Source organism: Leguminivora glycinivorella, chromosome 1, assembly GCF_023078275.1.
Source record: "Leguminivora glycinivorella isolate SPB_JAAS2020 chromosome 1, LegGlyc_1.1, whole genome shotgun sequence".
NCBI classification, from domain to species: domain Eukaryota; kingdom Metazoa; phylum Arthropoda; class Insecta; order Lepidoptera; family Tortricidae; genus Leguminivora; species Leguminivora glycinivorella.
In genome coordinates, this window is record NC_062971.1 from 32,661,743 (window position 1) to 32,683,320 (window position 21,578).

Below are 21,578 nucleotides of genomic sequence, written 5' to 3' on the forward strand. Positions count from 1 at the left end.
AAGTTTTAATTTAAATAGGATATGTAGGTACAGATAGTAAGTAGGTATCAAAATTTCATAACTGACGTTTTTGTTCGAAACAACTAGGACAAAAAGGGATCAGAAAACTAATAACGTTTGTTTGGAGATGATGAGTTATTAAACAAAGTATGTAGGTAGCCTCCAGCCCCACCAGGTGGCTAGCCGAATGGCACAATCGCTCACGAAACGCTCACGAAACGAAGCGCTAGTAGATATCTATCTCTATCGCGCTTGCGTATTGGCGCGACAGAGCCAGCGGCGTATCGCTTTCGTTTGGCGTCGGAGAAATGCCATTCGGCTACGGGGCTAAGGGGGGGTTTCGTGAGCGATTGTGCCATTCGGCTAGCCACCCTGTGTGTAATTTTATTAACACGTAGATATATCCTATTGCCCCATGAATACCTGTCAAGTATCTGAACGTAAATGTGCGATTGGCATTTATAGTTATTGTGTAAGCGATAGACAATGCTTAATTTGCGCAAGGTAGCCCTAGAGAATTATGTTCAATAATGCGTATGTTGAAAAGAACTTCAATTGACAACAAACATGATAATCCTAACATCTATTTTTTATTTAAAAAGTAAGTCAATTGTAAGGGACTTCTAATAGGAAGCGGCAGTCTCAACGAGCAATGCATGGAAGAAATTACACGTTACATGTGACAAAAGTACCTAAGGAGAGAAAAATCGTAATTTTACGCGACGTGCCGAGTAGTAAAACTAGTGTTACTGTTAGAAGAGACACGCTGTAAGCCTATATCAGAATTTTTCATATGGGAATAAATATGGGTTAAATATGGTTCTACATTTAAAAAAACATAGCGAATAAATAAAACCTTTATCAGAATTTTTCATATGGGAATAAATAAATATGGGTTAAATATGATTCTACATATAAAAAAACATAGCGAATAAATAAACACAGGTATAATTTCTTATATCTGAAATCACGTTCCTCAACTTGTCATTGCAGCGGCAGCTGACGTTCAAGAGGCTTCATGAAACCACTAGCTCTGACTCATTGTCCTAAGATAGAATATCAAGATCAATTTAAAAGCGTAAATATAGCATATATTTGAAGAATATTTGACGACATCTAATGAATATTAAATACATAAGCTATAATATAATGATAACATAATGTTGTTTTTTATTTATTTACTCAAAAATCCTTCAACAATGACGCACGAATCCGTTCCTTTCTCAAGGTAGGCTGTTTATCATATGGCTATCACGGCACAGCGCAATAGGAAGCCATTCAAGGGTCGCACTGTCCCAGCTCCTCCACCACTTTCGCTGGCAGTACCCGCGAGGAAACCGACCTGCGCACACGCACCCGTACGATATGATCACGCGGTAACAATACTAAGTTATGGTCTGTGATATTATGTCTTTGTGAAATTGTGATGCTTAGTTAAATTATTTATTTGGAAAATGGTTGAAATGAAGTGTTTGCTGGTTGTCGGAGTAGTCCTTTTGCAATTTCCTGGTGAGTTACGAATAAAAACGGCGTTTAGTGATAGTAATCGGGTTTGTTTGTAATAATTGCACGTTAATGATAGTTAAGACATTAAAACTATTACAGGAATTTCGACTTACACAGTTTTAAAAACAAATCTGCATTTGTTTATTTTTCCCCTTCCTTGAAGACATGGTCTATATTTTTATTTTATGGGATTTAGAGTCCTGCAATTTCAGTCAAGTAACGCAGTAAAAAAATACATAAATAAAGCGCATGAAAGCATTATGTTATGTAGGTCTGTTGAGCTGCATCAACGCTAGACAGTAGAATCAACCAAAGAATACAAGAAAAAAAATGTCAGGATTATGCAAATTAATAAGCATGTAGAGCCGAACTGATATCACCATTGCCAATTACCTCATTACACAGCGTCTGACACTTCTGGACTTTACGCAAAAATAAATTTTGCGTGTCAGAAACTGCCGCAAAAACAAACCGGACAATCGAGTTTGCGTGCACTCCTGGCAGTAAATGCAACAAACTTAGCGCACTTGGAATAAGATTAAAAAAAGGGTTGTGGTCAATGTTGTGGTAATGCTAAAAAGTCAATAAATTATATATTAACATTGTTAACATTACAACTTAGGGTAAGTTGCATTTACCACAATTAACAGACACATCAAAGTCAAGCAGCAGAAGTCTATGGAAATTGCAATACAAAAATTTTACGAATGCAAAATTTGGTTACAGACTGTTTGGTGACTTTGGTGCAACCGACTCGACCCTAAGCCTTAACCCGTCGAAAGCCTTGCCTCGCATACGTTACTGACAAGTTTAACTGTAGGAAATAACAAATTTTTATTTGGTAGCAGTTTTTGACAACAGAGTATAGTCAGGAAATTTAGAATTATGAATGAACTCATTGATAAATTCACCGTGCACTTTTGCAGCTCACTGTACATGTGATCATTTTTGGACCAAAATTATTATTTCGTGTATTCGGTAAATGAAAACAAAAGAAAATATAGGACGATATTTCTTAATACCTACTTACCTATTTTTTAATTAGGTAACTTATCCATACTAATATTATAAATGGGAAAATGTGTGTGTCTGTTTGTTTGTCCGTCCTTCACGGCAAAACGGAGCGACGAATTGTCGTGATTTTTTAAGTGGAGATAGTTGAAGGGATGGAGAGTGACATAGGCTACTTTTTGTCTCTTTCTAACGCGAGCGAAGCCGCGGGCAAAAGCTAGTAGTTTATATTTTAAAATATAAATATTACCAATACATTTTAATCAATAATAAGCCATTGATTAGATTAGAAAAAAAAATAGTGCACAAAGGGGATTCAGTTCATATAAGTTAACAAATCGCGGTCGCTAGTATTATTTTAAGTCAAGGTCAAGTAATACCTACTGGTTACTAGGGCACATCCGAGACAACCTGTTTTGCAAACATACAGACAAAACAGACTTGACCTACGTGACCATCGTTTGCACATGGGGCCGAAATATTTGTGAATATTTACATGACAATGCATTGTATTGTATCTGTGGCGTAATATTTTAGGCTTTTTGTAATATGCTTCTTCACTTTTCGCGTTAAGAGAGCGCTAACACAAAGCCACATAGGGAAAAATCAGTAGCTGATCTTCATTTGTTGAAATTCTTTATTAAGTACATTTTTTTTAAATATATTTCGATGAAATTTATATTAAAGAAAGATTTTTCCATACAAATATAATGCTCATTTAAAGTTGATTTAAATAAGTTTGATATTGTTTTCTATTGTTAGCGCGATACATAGTTACTTATGAAATAAAACCATGGAAACGGATTATATCGCGTATCCCGACATTTCGAACACTTTACTGCGCTTTAATTTTTCCTCAGTCACCCGTTGACCATACGAACGCTGTAGTGTTCGAAACGCCGGGATGTAAATTCATTATACGCGATATAATCCGTTTCCATAGTTTTATTTCATAAAATCAAAATTAACAATCTCTCTTAAGTACACTTGTCTGAAAAACATGTCACTAGTAAAAAGGTCAACATTCGGCATCCTCAATCGAACAAACAGAACATACTAGAACTTCCTTACGCATAACACTTCCACTGCGCCACTTCCGAACGCAAGCGCAGACCACATTCAATTGCATAATCCCAAGCATGCGCGCGCCGGAGAAAGGCCAACCACATGCTCCCAACACACAAACATACGCCCTTCTGCCACCGTTGTCTCGGCTTACCTAACTTTGATACGTTACATTGTACGTGACTGACTGATTTGGGACAATTTTTAACAGATTCACTTCTTGTTATTGTCACGATTCTCTCGGTAGATGGTATCGCGATTTTGGTAATGGGGTTAGGTAATAAGAATGACAAATGTTATGAATGAAATTGGAGAAAATAGACAGATAATTTGAGAAACAATAAAAGGTATCATTACGAACTAGCTCACAAATATCGTTTTTGAATCGTGATTTGTCTTACGAATCAGCCAAATTATCAACTACAAACAGTCAACAGTCAGCATCCACACATACAATACTATTCGACCACTCACTATCATAGTCCTATACCAACATGTCGAGTATCTTCTATTTAACCTTCCCTAGGAACACAACTACGAGAATTTTGTCAGAATTTTCGATGCACCTCGCGCGCGCGCGTAGAAGTCTTTGCCAGCCAAAAAGTTAACAGCCCTACTAGGATAACAATAACTTTTCAGTCAGTGACTGATCTGAGAACCTTAATAACTTTTCAATGCCTTTTCTAATAATTACTTAGGCAAACATGCGATTAATAACGTCAATAAATGTGAGCAGCGTAGTTCCAATCTTGAATCGAATCTCAAATATCAAATTCTCTACAATCGTATCAAACATTTATAACAAAGTGACTTCATCAGTCATAGTTATAAAATTTAATTTAGACTTTTATAAATTGCCCCCACAATTTGTTGTATTCGACGTTGGCATAAACGTACTCGGATACTATGTGTGTCATGTTGTTTGCTCTTTATCCCAATCACGTTCTTTTGCGCACGCATTGCCTTGGCTACTAGAAATACTAATAGATAGTGCAGAATGCAAGTCTTACACTAAAAGACAGTAAAAGGAATAAGTACAAGCATCAATCAGTTGACAGTCTGTCACAATGTAAACAACGTATCTTTCAATAACGTGGGCTTGTGGGATTATGAGAGGAGGGAGATAAATATTTGATGTAGACCGTGCTTAAAAATCTAAAATATACCTAAGTACTAGAATATCGACAATATAACATTCACCTCTCCTACTGAATAAAAGTGTGACAGTATAGGTAATGAAACTAATGAAATAAGCACTTAAATTGTTCAATAAAAATCATACATGTACATTTAGACATTGATGTCTGAACGGAAAGCATTGTGTCTTCCATTAATTTGACGTCTCTATTAATTCCAAACGTTATCTAACATAATAACAGTCATTATACTCCTTTAAAGCCAATTTTGCAAATTGCACCGATCTTTTGACACAGTATCATCCGAGTTGCGTAAGAGTAGATCCGTGTCAGAGATCGAGTATCGTACAGTGGCGGCGTACGAGTACGGTATTATGACATGGTTCGAATGTCCTCGTTACACATTTTCCCTTGTACAACTTTGGTTTGTATTCATTATTTATCGGAAGAATATTTACATACAAAGTTTATTATAATCTAGAAATAATGAAAATTACTGACCAATTGCAAAAGTTAATAAATAATATAGATAGATAATAATATAGGTAAGGCTTATGTATAATTGTATACGCAATTGTCGGTGCCACACTAATACAGAAGAGCTCTGCTGTACAGAATGTTGCGTATTATTCATCTTGCGGGTCTTGAAATGAGCTCGACTTTAGAGATTAAATTCTACTTATTCTAACGCTACCCAGTGACCTCTCATACCTTCGTCATTATCATTTACTGTTCGATAAACGGAAATTAACGAGTTATCGTAATACAGAGCACAAAAAGTACTTACATATGTATTTTATAAAAACTTGTAGGTAAAATAGTGTTTAAGTAATTGCTCCGCGGGCGTAGCACACTAGTGTGATAAACTTTATCGCATTGGGGCGGATTATCGCAGTTACAAATAGTGCGAAAAGGACGGCCTGACGTTAAATATTATATCGTTGTTCACGCGACCTGACAGACAATTTGAGTCACCAAATTCAAAATTCAATAACCTACATTGTTTGTAACGTAATTCGCTTCCTAAAGATGATGTGAAGATCAATTAATTGGTAATTCTACAAAACCTTGAATCTGGGCTAATTAGTCATAGATGGCAAAATATTATAACCTGATTATAATTTGAAATGTTATTAACTACGTATTTAATCATTAATTACCATTGTACAACCTGTGTTCTGCATAATTTGCAATACTTTGACTCAGTTTTTTATTAAAGTGTTATATGCACGTCTTTGCCTTTGGCTAGTCTGTGGCCAAGAGTAAGCCCATTTATATTTTTTTTTAAATGGACCAACGAGTTCAGGTCGCGATCACAATACAAAGCCAGTGTGATTAACTAAGTAAATAATCTCTGAAATATGTTATAGACACCACGGTTTCTCATGGACAGGACAAGATTGGACTAGACAGGACAGGACAGTAGAGTACTATGTACTCGTATTACCTGTGGACCCATAGAACATATTACACTTGTCTTATTTGGTCAAAAACTCGAATGATAGCCCATTAAAAGGTGCGTTACCTACGTGTATTCGACGCAGACTGTACCATTATTTGTAAGAAGACATGTTTGTCGAACACTTTCTGTTTTGTTAAGTTGAACCACGTCTAACAATGGGGGAGTTACTTAACAAGCTTTTTCTCGTGAGAACGGGAGCAAACTATAGTAATTCGCAACATCTATGAGTATTGACCTGGGGGTCTAGCCAAGATGACAATCTTTGGTGGAAACTCCAATCTCCATTTTAACAATGTTTGCAAATACATAGTCAAGTATTTTTTGTAGCTCGGTTCATTTCGATACTTACATTTAAATATTTCGTTCAATGTTTGGTTTTGATACTTTTGATGGACGTTGGTTGAGATCTTTTTATGGCGTTAAGATGAGGCTGATAAACAATAAACATACATAAGTTATGTACGACCGGGACCGGTATTTGACGACAGTTCTGGCCTAGTAGGTAGTGACCCTGCCTGCTATGTCGCGGTCCCGGGTTCGAATCCCGGTAAAGGCATTTATTTGTGTGATGAGTACAGATATTTGTTCCCGAGTCATGCATGTTTTATATGTATATAAGTATTTGTATTATATACTTATATCGTTTTCTGAGTACCCACAACACAAGACGTCTTACCGTGGGACTCAGTCATTCTGTGTAAGAATGTATAATATTTATTTATTTATTTATGTATGTACAAACAAGACTAACTGCACACATGTATGTTCGTATGTTACTTAATGTCATACAAAAGCGGCTAAACATGTATAGGTGACATTTGATTTGATAAATGCAAGCTTGTATGGTGATGTGATGGTGTCATGGGTTACATTTAAGATAGCAATATAAACGACAGTAAACAGTTGTGCGGCGGCGACGGCGGTCAAATTTCTGCCGTCGGAAATGTTGGTGGCGTGTAACATCCTCTGTTTCCTTCTAAATTACCGGTTTCATGCCCTTTCTTGTGCCAGCGGCCCTACCATTGTAACCCCTAGATTGACATGTAAAAATGTAATGAGGCAAGCGACCTCCGCACTCCTCAAAGGTGGATGTTTCTCAATACATGTCAACCGCAAGCGATGGTATTGCACGCCGGTAACGATTATAATACGTGGCATTTTCAATCAAAAGGAACCGTACAGTTGGTTGCCAATAAGTTGTTATCTCCGTAAAGCTTAGATTTAAAATGAACCTTATCGACAACCGACAAGGTGGCACCTTTTAGTTGAAATCGTCACATATTATAGACTCATTATGGTCGTTAGATCGCGCGACCACGCGTGTCGGGCTTACGATGTCTTCCTTCATTGTAAGGTATACAGATGCTTACAATTACAAATGGACACCGCTACTTTGTTTGGTGGGCTTGCATTTATTTTGGATTACTTAATCGATTGTTGGAATTACTTTCCAGGTATTTTTCATACTCTGGTAAATAGTTTAATGATTAACTTATACGTTCGCAAAAGCAAATTAGGAGGTTATAAGGATGATAATAGTAAACTTTGAAATAACAAAGCAAACGAGGGCATTTATTGAATGTCTTGACGTATTTAAGTGTATGTTATGTATGCCCAAAGAAGAAATAAATAATGTTATCATGTGACAACTAAGTAGGTACGTATCACGAAACGTTAATTTATGTTTCAAGACATTTTAATATAAAATAATGAGTCTATAATATGACGACCGGTCTGGCTCAGTCGGTAGTGACCCTGCCTGTGAAGCCGCGGTCCTGGGTTCGAATCCCGGTAAGGGCATTTATTTGTGTGATTAGAGTTGTGCCGTTCTCGAGAACGTTCTCATTTTACTATGGAGAATATTCTCTTGAGAGAACATTTCCCATACAAACGGGAGAACGTTCTCGGGAATGGCACAACTCTATGTGTGATGAGCACAGATATTTTTTCCTGAGTATATAAGTATGTATTTATATGTATATTTAAGTATGTATATCGTCACTTAGCACCCATAGTACAAGCTTTGCTTAGTTTGAGGCTAAGTTGGTCTGTGTAAGGTGTCCTCAATATTTATTTATTATTTATTTATTTATTTATAAAATAATGCACAAACACTACTGTAACATAATAACCTAGTGTTAAAAAAACTTAATTTGACCCGCTTTCAAGAAAGAAAGGCGTGATATGAATATTAAATACCCATGAAAAATTATGTATTGGATTTTTGGCGGCGGTCTCACGCGACTCTTTAAGTATGTAGAGTTAGAGACTCTGTAAGTATTTTTACAGTGCAAGTATAGCCAGGCATGCGGAAAACTAACCGCTTTTCCCGCTTACTTATTATTCAAAAATTCTGAATGTCAAGACCAATTTTACTAGTTAGGTACGACATTACATAAGCGATGCGTAACACTCGTAACGCGTCCACACAGCGATCCGATCAGTGAAAGCGCACCGACTCATTCGTATACAAACCGTTACTTGTTGACTCTTGTGATTCATTATCGAATGGGTAAATAATGGATCAGATCTTGTTTGCTAATAGTGCAGATTTGTGAGAAAAGCCGAGGTTGCGTCAAGACATGTTTTTGTAAAGCTGTGTAGTAGGGTTTGCTTAGCGAGTAACGAGTATATAGTTAAATAAATCTATAAAATAAATTCATGATCAATCATTTAAGAGTTAAAATATTATTATATTTTATAAGTTCTATTGTTATTTGTTTGAATGTTTGAATTTGAACCCTGTGTGGTAACAGAAAGCTTTAAATTTGTTACATATAAGCGAAAAAATACATTACGTTTACTATATACTTGTGTGACTGCGTGTGTGCCTGCTATTATAATTTGTATGTCACATTATTAAAATATTGATGCCATGACTTACAATAAACATTTAATGAATGATGTCAGCAAAGAAACGCATTCCGCTAATCGCGGCAGCAAAGCCAAAGCGTGACTTTATCTCATGACAACTTTTTTATGCTCTACAAAAAAAATAACAAGGAGTAAACTAGACTACCTACCTGCACATTCGTAATATTTATTTATTTATTTAAAAGTTCAACCGATACCTCACCTGATTGAGTGTCGATCGATAAACAATATCGGAAACCTCGGTTAATGCGCTTTAATATATTCAAAAGTATATTTCCAATAAGCCGTCAAGGCGAAGGTTGCACTGATGTCGTTTGAAGGGAACCTAACCTAATTATTCCAATTAATGATACCGGTTGCTTAAAATTCAAAAATGTGACACCTAATTAGATTTCTCATTGTTATTTTTATATTTAACTGTGCGAAGATTAGTTGCAAGGTTAATTCATAAACGAATGAAGTCTCATTATCTGTAGTGTTTAAGTGTACTTAATTACAACATAATATTAGCGATAAAAGTAAGTGACATGTTATTATTGAAATAATACTTACATTTTGATTTTGGTTAAGTTTGATACTAAGGGCCAGTTGCATCACCCACATTTGACAGACACATCATCGTCACGCAGCAGATATCTATGGAACTTCAACTAAAATTTAACGAACGCTTTAACGGTGACAGACGGTTTTATGCAACCGGCCCTTATATGCCACACTACTGCGCGAACTGAGACTTCATGAGCAAGTTGACTAAAGTGGCTTGAAAACTTTGTAATCTTCACATACACCTAATATTTACGCGACTGTAGATAAGCAAGTTTCCTCATTCTATATAACAAAAAAAAAGAATCAAACTACATTTACATACTACATACATAATTTTATCGACAAGAGCTAGAGTTTTGTGACCAGTGGCCCGTTTCTCGAAAGGTACAAGCCTTGTATTACAAGTGTGTTTCCATGACAAGTTTGACAGTTCGCGCACTTGTAACTTGTACCTTTCGAGAAACGGGGAACTGGGGCCCATTTCTCGAAGATACAAGTTACAATTTACAAGCGGTTGTCAATGTCTAATAATATTAGACATTGACAACCGCTCCTAAATTGTGTCATATTAAGACAAGTCGGAAAGTGACTTCCGCTTGTAACTTGTAACTTTCAATTTTGAGAAATATATTTTGGGAGCTTAAGTTCCTCTCGGAAGTTCCACGAACCGATAGTAATTTGAAAACTATTTGGCCTTACTAAAACATAAATAATATAATTTAGATATTTTGATAGGTAAGTATAGACTTGCAAAACATTTCGAAATTATTTAAATAACGCGCTTATTTCCTCAGATGTAATTTGTAAAATTACTAAAACGCCTAGTATTTGAGCTGCAGTCAACATCATTTTCTCAAGAGACCATTTTAGATAAACGAATCATTGCGCAAAACCACTGCAACAAGACGTGGAATAGATATTAAGAATAATATAATAAGAATAGAATAAGATATAGAATAATATTTGACATTAAACTCATTGAATATCTTTCGCGCATATACATCAAATATGGGTGCAAGAGCCAAAGGCAGACAATATTAAATTACTAAATTGAAATAATAATAAGATTACATCAATAGGTATCTCCAGCCGAATTTTCCCTGCTTTTGTTATAAGAAAATAAGAGATGTCAAATTTGGCACGTAGGTTCCTCATATAGTGTAGAGGAGTACTAAGAATGGATTTTTCAAAATTCGCCTCCTAAGGGGGTCAAATGGGGGTTCAAACTTTGTATGGGGTAACAATGTTAGTTTCACTGTTTTATTCGAAACTTCACAGGAGGGATCCTAAAAACATATGACTAAAGACGTGTTTCAGGTTTTTTGAAAATTTAACCTCTAAAAGGGTGAAAAGGGGGTGATAAAGTCAAAAAACTAATATGGGTATCGTTTTTACGGTTTATTGGGTCGCTGATCACGATAAATACAACGTTTTTAAAATCTAACGAGGCGGAAATGAAATACCTTCTTCCCTGTTGTGGTGCAATGGGGTTAAAATATCAAAAAAAATATATAAAAGAAGAAACTTACTGACTGACTGACATATCAACGCACAGCCAAAACCGCTGGTCTTAGAGATTTCAAATTTGGCACATATGTTCCTTATATAGTGTAGAGGAGCACTAAGAAAGGATGTTTCAAAATTCTCCTCTTAAAAGGGTGAAATGGGGTTCAAAGTTTGTATGGGGAAACAAGATTAGTTTGACTATTTTATTCGAAACTTCACAGGAGGATTTCTAAAGACATATGACTAAATACATGTTTCAGGTTTTTTTGAACATTTTACCCCTAAAGGGGTGCAAAGGGGGTAAAGTCAAAAACACAATATGGGTATCGTTTTTATGGTTTACCGGGTCGCTGATCACGATAAATACAACGATTTTAAAATCTAATGAGGTGGAAAAGAAATTTCTCCCCTGTTGTTGTGCAATGGGGTTAAAATATCCAAAATAGCCATAAGTATAGGTTTAGTTTTTATCTTTACTTCTGGTTCAAGAGATTTCAAATCGACACGGAAGTTCCAGGAGAACTAAGAAAGGATTTTTCAAAGTTCACCTCCTATTAGCATGATAATTTGACAGGGGCAAGGACAGGGACAGGGACAGGGACGGGACGGGACGGGACGGGACGGGATAGGGTTAGGGATAGGGATAGGGAAGGGATAGGGATAGGGATAGGGATAGGGACAGGGACAGGGACAGGGACAGGGACAGGGACAGGGACAGGGACAGGGACAGGGACAGGGACAGGGACAGGGACAGGGACAGGGACAGGGACAGGGACAGGGACAGGGACAGGGACAGGGACAGGGACAGGGACAGGGACAGGGACAGGGACAGGGACAGGGACAGGGACAGGGACAGGGACAGGGACAGGGACAGGGACAGGGACAGGGACAGGGACAGGGACAGGGACAGGGACAGGGACAGGGACAGGGACAGGGAGAGGGAGAGGGACAGGGACAGGGACAGGGACAGGGACAGGGACAGGGACAGGGACAGGGACAGGGACAGGGACAGGGACAGGGACAGGGACAGGGACAGGGACAGGGACAGGGACAGGGACAGGGACAGGGACAGGGACAGGGACAGGGACAGGGACAGGGACAGGGACAGGGACAGGGACAGGGACAGGGACAGGGACAGGGACAGGGACAGGGACAGGGACAGGGACAGGGACAGGGACAGGGACAGGGACAGGGACAGGGACAGGGACAGGGACAGGGACAGGGACAGGGACAGGGACAGGGACAGGGACAGGGACAGGGACAGGGACAGGGACAGGGACAGGGACAGGGACAGGGACAGGGACAGGGACAGGGACAGGGACAGGGACAGGGACAGGGACAGGGATAGGGGACGGGGACGGGGACGGGGACGGGGACGGGGACGGGGACGGGGACGGGGATGGAACGGGGACGGGGACGGGGACAAGGATAGAGATAGGGACAGGGATAAGAATAGGGATTGGGGTCGGAATAATCGGTCGGCAATCGATATCTAGGCAGTGTAAAATGCAGGTGGCTCAGTGGGAAGGGATTAGTAAGTAGGCATCGGCGAGTATCCTGCATCTGTAGACTGTAAAGACTGTATCGTTAAGTATGAGGACAACTTTGAGTAGCCGTATTTATTTGCTATTATATTTTTTTCTTAAAACAAGACATAGGCTTAATAAGGCACATAATAAGGTTCACATTTTGTCCTAGAAACTCGACGTAAAGCAAGTGGTTTAGACAGTATTGACTTAATCCTCCCGAGTAACAATTACGATTCCGGACAAATGCTACTAGAAAATTCACAAAGTGCGTAAAAAACGATACGATTGCGAAAAAAAAATTGTACTGTGTGAACCTCAACGACATATGATCCACAAAGCAGAATATCTGGACATAGTCTAGCCATAGTTATTTTTAAGAAATAAAGTTCAGGATCTGTGTATGGCGGCCATTTAGAGAATGTGGCATGTTGCTTCCTCTAACTCCGACTTTGATGTCGAATTTAACTATCATACACTGTTTATATCGATTTGGTTTAGGCACTGTTCAAACACCGTGAATGTCAATTAGACTTTGGCCTATGGCTAATTTTTTTATCTGTTTCTCTCATCCTGCTTGCATCAAAAATTTACGTACTACCTACGCTGTGGTCGCTGTGTAAAATATATCGTTTACCAACTAGCGTGTGGGATTTTATATACATTCACGACAGGCTTAAAACCGCCCAAGAGCGTGTCGGGCCACGCTCAGTGTAGGGTTCCGTAGTTTCCCGTTTTTTTTTTTCAAAAACTGTTCAACCTATCGAGTTCAAAATAATAGAGCGATTATTTCCGAAAATAACAATATCAAAAAATTATTTTCGTAAACCCCTATTCATTTTTCAATAAGTAGGTACCTACCTATCCAACAATATATCACACGTTAGGGTTGAAATGAAAAAAAAAAAGTCACTCCCCACTTTACGTGTAGGGGAGGAAGTACCCTAATAAAACATTTTTTCCACTTTTTCTTTTTTCACTTTGTCGGCGTGATTGATATACATATTGGCACCTAATTTCAGCTTTCTAATGCTAACGGTCACTGAGTTTATTCGCGGACGGACAGATGGACAGACAGACATGTCGAAACTATAAGGGTTCCTAGTTGACTACGGAACCCTAAAAACGCAATGTGAAAAAAACTTACGGGAGTTTTTGAAATCGCTATCACAGTCAAGTCACGTCGGTCATAAAGCGCCATATACGCTACTATTGGTCCTTAAATCATTGGCAATTTCCACAGTTTGAAGACTTTCCAGAAACTCGTCTCGACTCGTCAAAAAAAAATGTCAAAAGTTGAAAATTGTGACTTGTAGTGACTCCGCTCAGTTATTATTTATATTTATAAAAGTTTTTCTTTAAATGACTGAAACCTGTGCATAGATTGGTAGGTACAGTCAAGTGCAAAAATACGTATCGATTTTATCCGCTCAAAAATATGTACCGAGACCTTATTCCGTCGACATAAAGTGCTATGGGACATATTTTTGATAAGTTGTACGCACCCATATTTTTACACTTGACTGTACCTACTCAATTGCGTAGATGAAATTTATCAGTAAAAGTGCTAACATAACAGAAACAGTGTAACGACTTGTTTCTTTATGCTCTGTTTATCGGATAATAGCTTACGCAGAATAAATTAAAACGAATCTAAATACTGTTTACATTAGTAGTTTGTTACATAAATAATTAAGGTGTTCCTTTATTTATATTTTAACATCACTGGGTCCGTGCACAATTCATTCATTATTTATAAATGCAATTTTAATCGGTAATAACATTAACGTGACATTTTATAACTCAAGTCGGCAAAATTAGAAAAAATCATAGTCTCAAACCATATCGCCATTCACCAGTCATAGCAACCTAACTAAGGACCTATCTTAAAAGTACATCTTTATTTTTGGACGATACAGTAGGTATAAGGTATTACAATTGGAAGTAATTATTCGTGTCTGCATTCGTAATTAACTTGTTTGGCTGGTTTAGTACATTCATATTACAGCATTACATTACATTTTTTACAGTGATATAGAGCTATGTATGTGCATTTGCTGTGACAAAGTTTTAACCTGTCATCATTAATTTCTGTTCAAAACATGACCATTGACCACTATGATGAGTTGATAACACTCACTCTCCCTTCGCTCCATCAGAGGGTCAGTCGGTCACTGTCAAATAAGTAAATATGGTGCAAAACTCACCTTTATCAGCTCCGAAAGGGTACCTAATTTAAATAAATAATGAATATCCTTGAGTACAGTTCCAAGTTAACACACCCGAATACATAGTTTAACATTTTCCCCTAGAAACGAAATTTTAGCACATGAGGACGTTGCAATAGTTTTATTTTGACACTGACACAAAAGGATGTTTATGTCACAGAGCAGTTTAAGAGGTCATAGATAAACTAGTTACAACGTAGGTTAGGCCGATTTATATCTTGTTAGGTTTTGGTCTGTCAAATGTAACGAAAAACCAAATAAAAAACCAAACCAGAGTTTAAGATGCGCTCCTCGTTCTGTGTGTATAATAGATACCAAATAGATACGAAAAATAATATAAGAACTTGTTCAAAAATCTGTATAACACCTACGTTTTATAACGATTCTAACAATATTTTGCCATTGCAGCATCCGAGAGCCAACGACAACGCAACCCCAACAAGCTACGCGTCAACCCCGGCCCTCAGCAGCTACAGGACATATTTAACACCACCTCATGCATTCCTCCGCCTTACCGCTGCCCGCACGCTGGGATGCAGTTCTTCCTCTACACCAGGTGAGTGAGACAAAGATGGAAATTTAACGCAACCCCAACAAGCTACGCATCAACCCCGGCCCTCAGCAGCTACAGGACATATTTAACACCACAACATGCTTCCCTCCGCCTTACCGCTGCCCGCACGCTGGGATGCAGTTTTTCCTCTACACCAGGTGAGTGAGACAAACATGGAAATTTAACGCAACCCCAACAAGCTATGCGTCAACCCCGGCCCTCAGCAGCTACAGGACATATTTAACACCACAACATGCTTCCCTCCGCCTTACCGCTGCCCGCACGCTGGGATGCAATTCTTCCTCTACACCAGGTGAGAGAGACAAAGATGGAACTATAACGCAACCCCAACAAGCTACGCGTCAACCCCGGCCCTCAGCAGCTACAGGACATATTTAACACCACCTCATGCATCCCTCCGCCTTACCGCTGCCCGCATGCTGGGATGCAGTTCTTCTTCTACACCAGGTGAGTAAGGCAAAGATGAAACTATAGCGCAACCTAACCCCAGCAAGCTATTAGCCGATAACACCGGCCCATAGCAGCTACAGGACATATTTAATACCACCTCATGCGTCCCTCCGCCTTACCACTGCCCGCACGCTGGGGTGCAGTTCTTTCTCTACGCCAGGTGAGTGAGACAAAGATGAGACTATAACGCTACCCCAACAAGGGCAACAAGCTATCCGATAACCCCGAACCCCAGCACTACACATCATATTTAACACCACCTCATGCATCCCTCCGCCTTACCGTTGCCCGCACGTTGGGATGCAGATGGGATCTTCATTTACACTACGAGTAGGTGAGTGAAACAAAGATGGAACTATAATGCAACCCCAAAAGGATGTGCGTAAAATCGAATACCGGTTGAAGTCTAGCCTTTTTATAAAGTGATTGATTGATGCGTCAGCCACAGCGGAAGCCGCATAACCACCAAGTATACCACAATCTGGAATCGTCGCTACACAAAACGTTTTCAACTCCTTGGAGCTTACCGTTAAATCGCTGTAAGCAGAACTGTTACAAAGGGCGCTACAACGCAACCTCGTTTTCTCCATTATGTCTGCTTTGCTATATCAATATTACCTTAGAAAACTTTACATGCAAAGTTCACATTTATTTAGATCAATACAAATCAGACAATTTAAATTATCCAAATGCGCTTTTTAAACGCGTTTAAGGATAGCCGCTTAAGAAATCGATATTTTAAAATGCCGTCAATGCCGAATGCTAATCTGAGATGAGACCCTCGCATCCACCTTTACCTCAACCTCTGCCGAAGGCCGATTACCGTTTTGATTGCTTATTTAAAATATTATGCGCATTTGAATTCAATGGGAAATGCAAATATTTAAAATTATGCACTTTGGTTGTTGTGTAACTTTGATAATGATAAGCGTCATCAGATGGAGAAGCGACGTCGTGATTATTTTAATTGATGTAATGTTGAATTCAACAATATTAGTACGCAAAGATTATTTTAGATTGTGAAAATTAGAAATACTTATAACAAGTCCAATTGAATAGATTCGAGAGACTTATACGAATAATCTAGATGAAATTGTCTTAAAGGGCCTCTGCGCTGTTGGCTTTGGCCCCACGTATCTACGCCTTCCAAATGTCCGGGACCCCATGGTTCCGAGATATATGAAAGATGGCTTTAATAATAAAATAAGTCTATGCGATATGCATTTAATCCTTTATTGGTTTACCTCATTTCATTTACTACGGAAATCACTTTTAAATGTGAAACTCTGAATGAGATCATTTACTCAAATTTTATGTTAGTGGTCTATATAATTTATTAGTCTTTCACCGTAGTAACTAAAAACAATTATTCCGTCTACTGCATTAATTGCCATTCTACAGCTACCTGCTCGTTCAGAGCCGAATTTGAATAGTTAAATAATCTTCCGGTATTTTATCTCTTACGTAAATTAAGATGTATGTTTAAGTCATTAATATCTATGTATGCATACGATTTTGCTTACAAAAAAAAGACATTTCAAGGTTTCAGGAACTGTGGTTTTAAAAGAGCTGGTTGCTTTATGTCGTCATCAAAATGATAGGTATTCTTAAGATGCAACACCACGTTTTAGATATTAAGAACCATTTAGAGCATTTTGTCTTTATTGGCGATCGAAAACAAGAGCACACGTCACTCGTAGGCCTATTGGGAAGGTGCGTGGAGGAGTGGTGCTGATTATCACATACATCTATACATGCATCGCATAGGTACACTAATCTTATGACATGCTGAACATGAATGCTAGCGGCGTTCGCCAGGCGTTGGAACTAATTATATTCATATCCTCCTTGCGTTATCCCGGCATTTGCCACAGCTCATGGGAGCCGAGGGTCCGCTTTTACAACTAATCCCAAGATTTGGCGTAGGCAGTTAGGCACTAGTTTTTACGAAAGCGACTGCCATCGGACCTTCCAACCCGAAGGGTAAACTAGACCTTGTTGGAATTAGTCCAGTTTCCTCAGGATATTTTCCTTCACCAAAAAGCGACTGGCAAATATCAAATGACATTATATTCATAATTTTAATCACAACCTAACCACAAAATTAAAATTTTGAAAAACCCCCGACCACGACATAGTAGACCGATTTTCATGAAACATGGGTAAGAACCGGGAGTGTTCTTACCCATGTTTCATTAACTCAGCTTTCAGACAAAAAAAAACTAAATCTAAATCGGTCATCCGTTCGGGAGCTACGATGCCACAGACAGACACACACACAGACAGACAAACAGACAAACAGACAAACAGACAGACAGACAGACACGTCAAACTTTATAACACCCCATCGTTTTTGCGTCGGGGGTTAAAAATGAGGGCAGCACTGACTGGTGCACAGCTAACGAATATACTATAACGAAACATTATCAATCTTGTAATATTGTACATGGAGACTCCTAAATAATGATGACTTGTTCTTTATGTACCATTAGATACACTCATTGGTAAGCGCTCACTGACCTACCTTTTCATTTCAGAACAACACAAGCGAAAGGGGAGCTCCTAGACACATTGGACAACGACTCGCTCACGAACTCTCGCTTCAACCCGAGCCACCCCACCAAAGTAGTTGTCCACGGCTTCGGCGGTGGAAGGAATCTCTCACCCAGCACGGACATGCGCAAAGCCTACTTCACTAAGGAGACTACAATATTATTATCGTGGATTATGGCAGTTTGGTCAAGGAGCCTTGTCTTGGGCAGGTCAGTATGTTTATAACCATACGCGCCTCATCGTCATAATTCGCCTGCCCTTCGGGTCGGAGCAGCCATGTCCTCTTCCATACCTCTCTTACAGACTCTAACTCGGTAATTCTCAATCGTCTAGTCCATGTTCTAATTGCCGCGATACTTCTATTTTCAGTGGAATTTGAATTCTGATAAATTAGAATTTGAAATGAGTCGTGGTAATTAGAATTTGCCCTTAAGTACGTCTTGAGAATGACCGAGTATAACCATACACGCCTGTTAAGTCTAGAAAACTCTTTAATTGTTGATGTCCTTGATTCTTTAGTTTAAGATTGGTCTTAAGTTAGAAACGAATAATCAATGATTCAAGATTTATGAATATATTTTTTTTTATTATAGATACGGAAAGCCCACGAATCTAACGATCAAGCTTACCGATTGAGTTCAACAAGCTTTGAGCAATTAATGAGCATTGTTCAGGTATTAATTAATTATTATGCGAATATGTAACGGCCATTGCTAAAAATTAATGAACGTTCGAATATGAATATAAAGAACGTAATGAGCATAATTAATAAGTAGGTAACTGAATTTCTGATTTTATTGAGTGTTTGAGTTTGTTGGAGGTTAATAATAGATGAATAAAATTTATAGGAAATTATAGAATCATAAAATTCATAAATTATTATTCTAGAGATGCATTAATAGCATTTACAACGTAACTATAGCTATTCTCCTTGCTATTTGGCAAGTAACACGTACACCTTGGTTGGAGGTTAATTTATATGAGTATCATTATGGATATATCTCGTAACAAAACTATGTAGTGAACAGAATTTACTTTAAACTTTAACCTGCAACCTGTAATATTCTTGTGTATTCACCCTTCAAATCAAGGGTGAACAGGCATCTTCTGGGCGAGCTCACTTCATCGTAGGCCACGTCTCTTTGCCTTTGCCTAGTTTGTGGCCAAGATACGCCCATCAGTCAACGCAGGGCAGCTTGTGGCGAGCTGTTGGGGAACAGCGACCCCACGTACCCGAGTGCTCCTGGGGAGTTCTGTTACCCGTAAGGCGGGTGGGTGGGACAGGACTCTCTACCTCTGGCTTGCCTTGGCTGGCCGTCCAGAGTGGGGTCGTTAGGGCTACATGCCCCAGGGGTGGAAGTGAAAATTTGCATAAGACGCGAGTTGGTACAGTGGCTTAACGGCCACTGGGCAGAAAGCGGTGTACACCTCTCTACACCCTTGAGTTCTCACACCGGTGTTGCCCTTGAGCCATCTTGGATGTCGCTTTTTGTGGGGGCCCATCTTGTGGGGACGAGTCACCGTCTGCCGGAAATAAAATTGGATACCGTTTTATTAGGCAGGCGTCCGGTTTTTTATCCATAGCCCAGTATTTAGTCCATCACTTTCATCAAAATAGACCAGTTCATTTTAGATTCCATTAACTCTCAAATAGTCCTTACACCCTGGCGGGTGTTGCCTCTGCGTGTGTCCCATGATACGGGCAAGGGCAACATCCGCTCGGTGTACCCCTTACATTTCATTAAAGTGTCCCGCGCCCGCCTCCCAAAGGTCCGGAACACAATTGTTCCGTGATGGGAAAGACATACAAAAAAAAAATAATTATTTTAATCATGTTATTTTCTGCTGCGGTTTATACTCCTACGGTTCAAATTACGAGTATGTTCACCCGCTGACTGCAATCCTGGAACTGCATTCGCGCTTAATTATCGTGATTTAGTTTTGTTTAAAGTTAGAGTACTTAAGTAAAATTGGGAAAGCCAAGTTATTTTAACTATCATCATCCTCCTTGCGTTATCCCGGCATTTGCCATGGCTCATGGGAGCCTGGGGTCCGCTGTAACAACTAATCCCAAGATTTGGCTTAGGCATTAGGTTTTATGAAAGCGACTGCCATCTGACTTTCCAACCCGAAGGGTAAATTAGACCTTATTGGAATTAGTCCGGTTTCCACACAATTTTTTCCTTCACCGAAAAGCGACGGTCAAATATCAAATGACATTTCGCACATAAATTCCGAAAAACTCATTGGTGCGAGCCGATGTTCGAGCCCGCGACCTCCGGAACGAAAGTCACACGTACCGCTAGGCTACCAGCGCTTCCCAAGATATTTTTACTATAATACAGATAATGTAAAACGTCAAATTTCAGATCGATTGGGCACCCCGCTTCGCCGGCATGTGCATAGCGCAGATGCTGGAGTACCTACGCAAGCACCCGACCAAAGCCGTCCCGCCGGAACGGGTACACACCATCGGGTACAGCGTGGGGGCTCATATACTAGGGCTGGTCGCCAACCACCTGCCTAAGGGAAAACTTGGTCGTATCACAGGTAACCTACCTTATGAACTAGTGAATTATCCTCTTCTCTCGTCTCTGCTGCAAATGCTGGAATACTTAAACAAGCATCCGACCAAAACTGTCCCGCCGGAACGGGTACACACTATTGGATGCAGCGTGAGCGCTCACATTCTAGGGCTGGTCGCTAACCACCTGCCTAAGGGAAAACTTGGTCGCATCACAGGTAACCTATCTTATGAACTAGTTTCTATTTCCTCTGTGCTGACATGTGCACAGCATAGCGCAGATACAGGAGTACCTACGCAAACACCCGATCAAAGCTGTTCCGCCGGAGCGGGTACACACTATCGGATATAGCGTGGGGGCTCACATTCTGGGTCGCTAACCACCTGCCTAAGGGAAAATACCTTATAAATTCAGGTTTTTGTCTTATCTCAGAGTGCCTAGCGCAGATGCTCTTAACTCACGTACGCACCTCACGAATGCCGTCCCATCGAAGCGGGTACCAATGTGCTTGATGGTGTAGTACTGAGCCCATTAAATAACTGGCGGCCTAAACAAAAACTTGGTCGATCCCAGATAAGCATAATTGGAACCACCCACATACATATTATATTTATGG

General features: G+C 39.3%; 1 pseudogene; it reads left to right on the forward strand.

Moving 5' to 3' along the window:
* The first annotated feature begins 1,286 nt into the window (after positions 1–1,286).
* The window catches only part of LOC125230037, a 38,841-nt pseudogene continuing 18,549 nt past the window's right edge, over positions 1,287–21,578 (forward strand).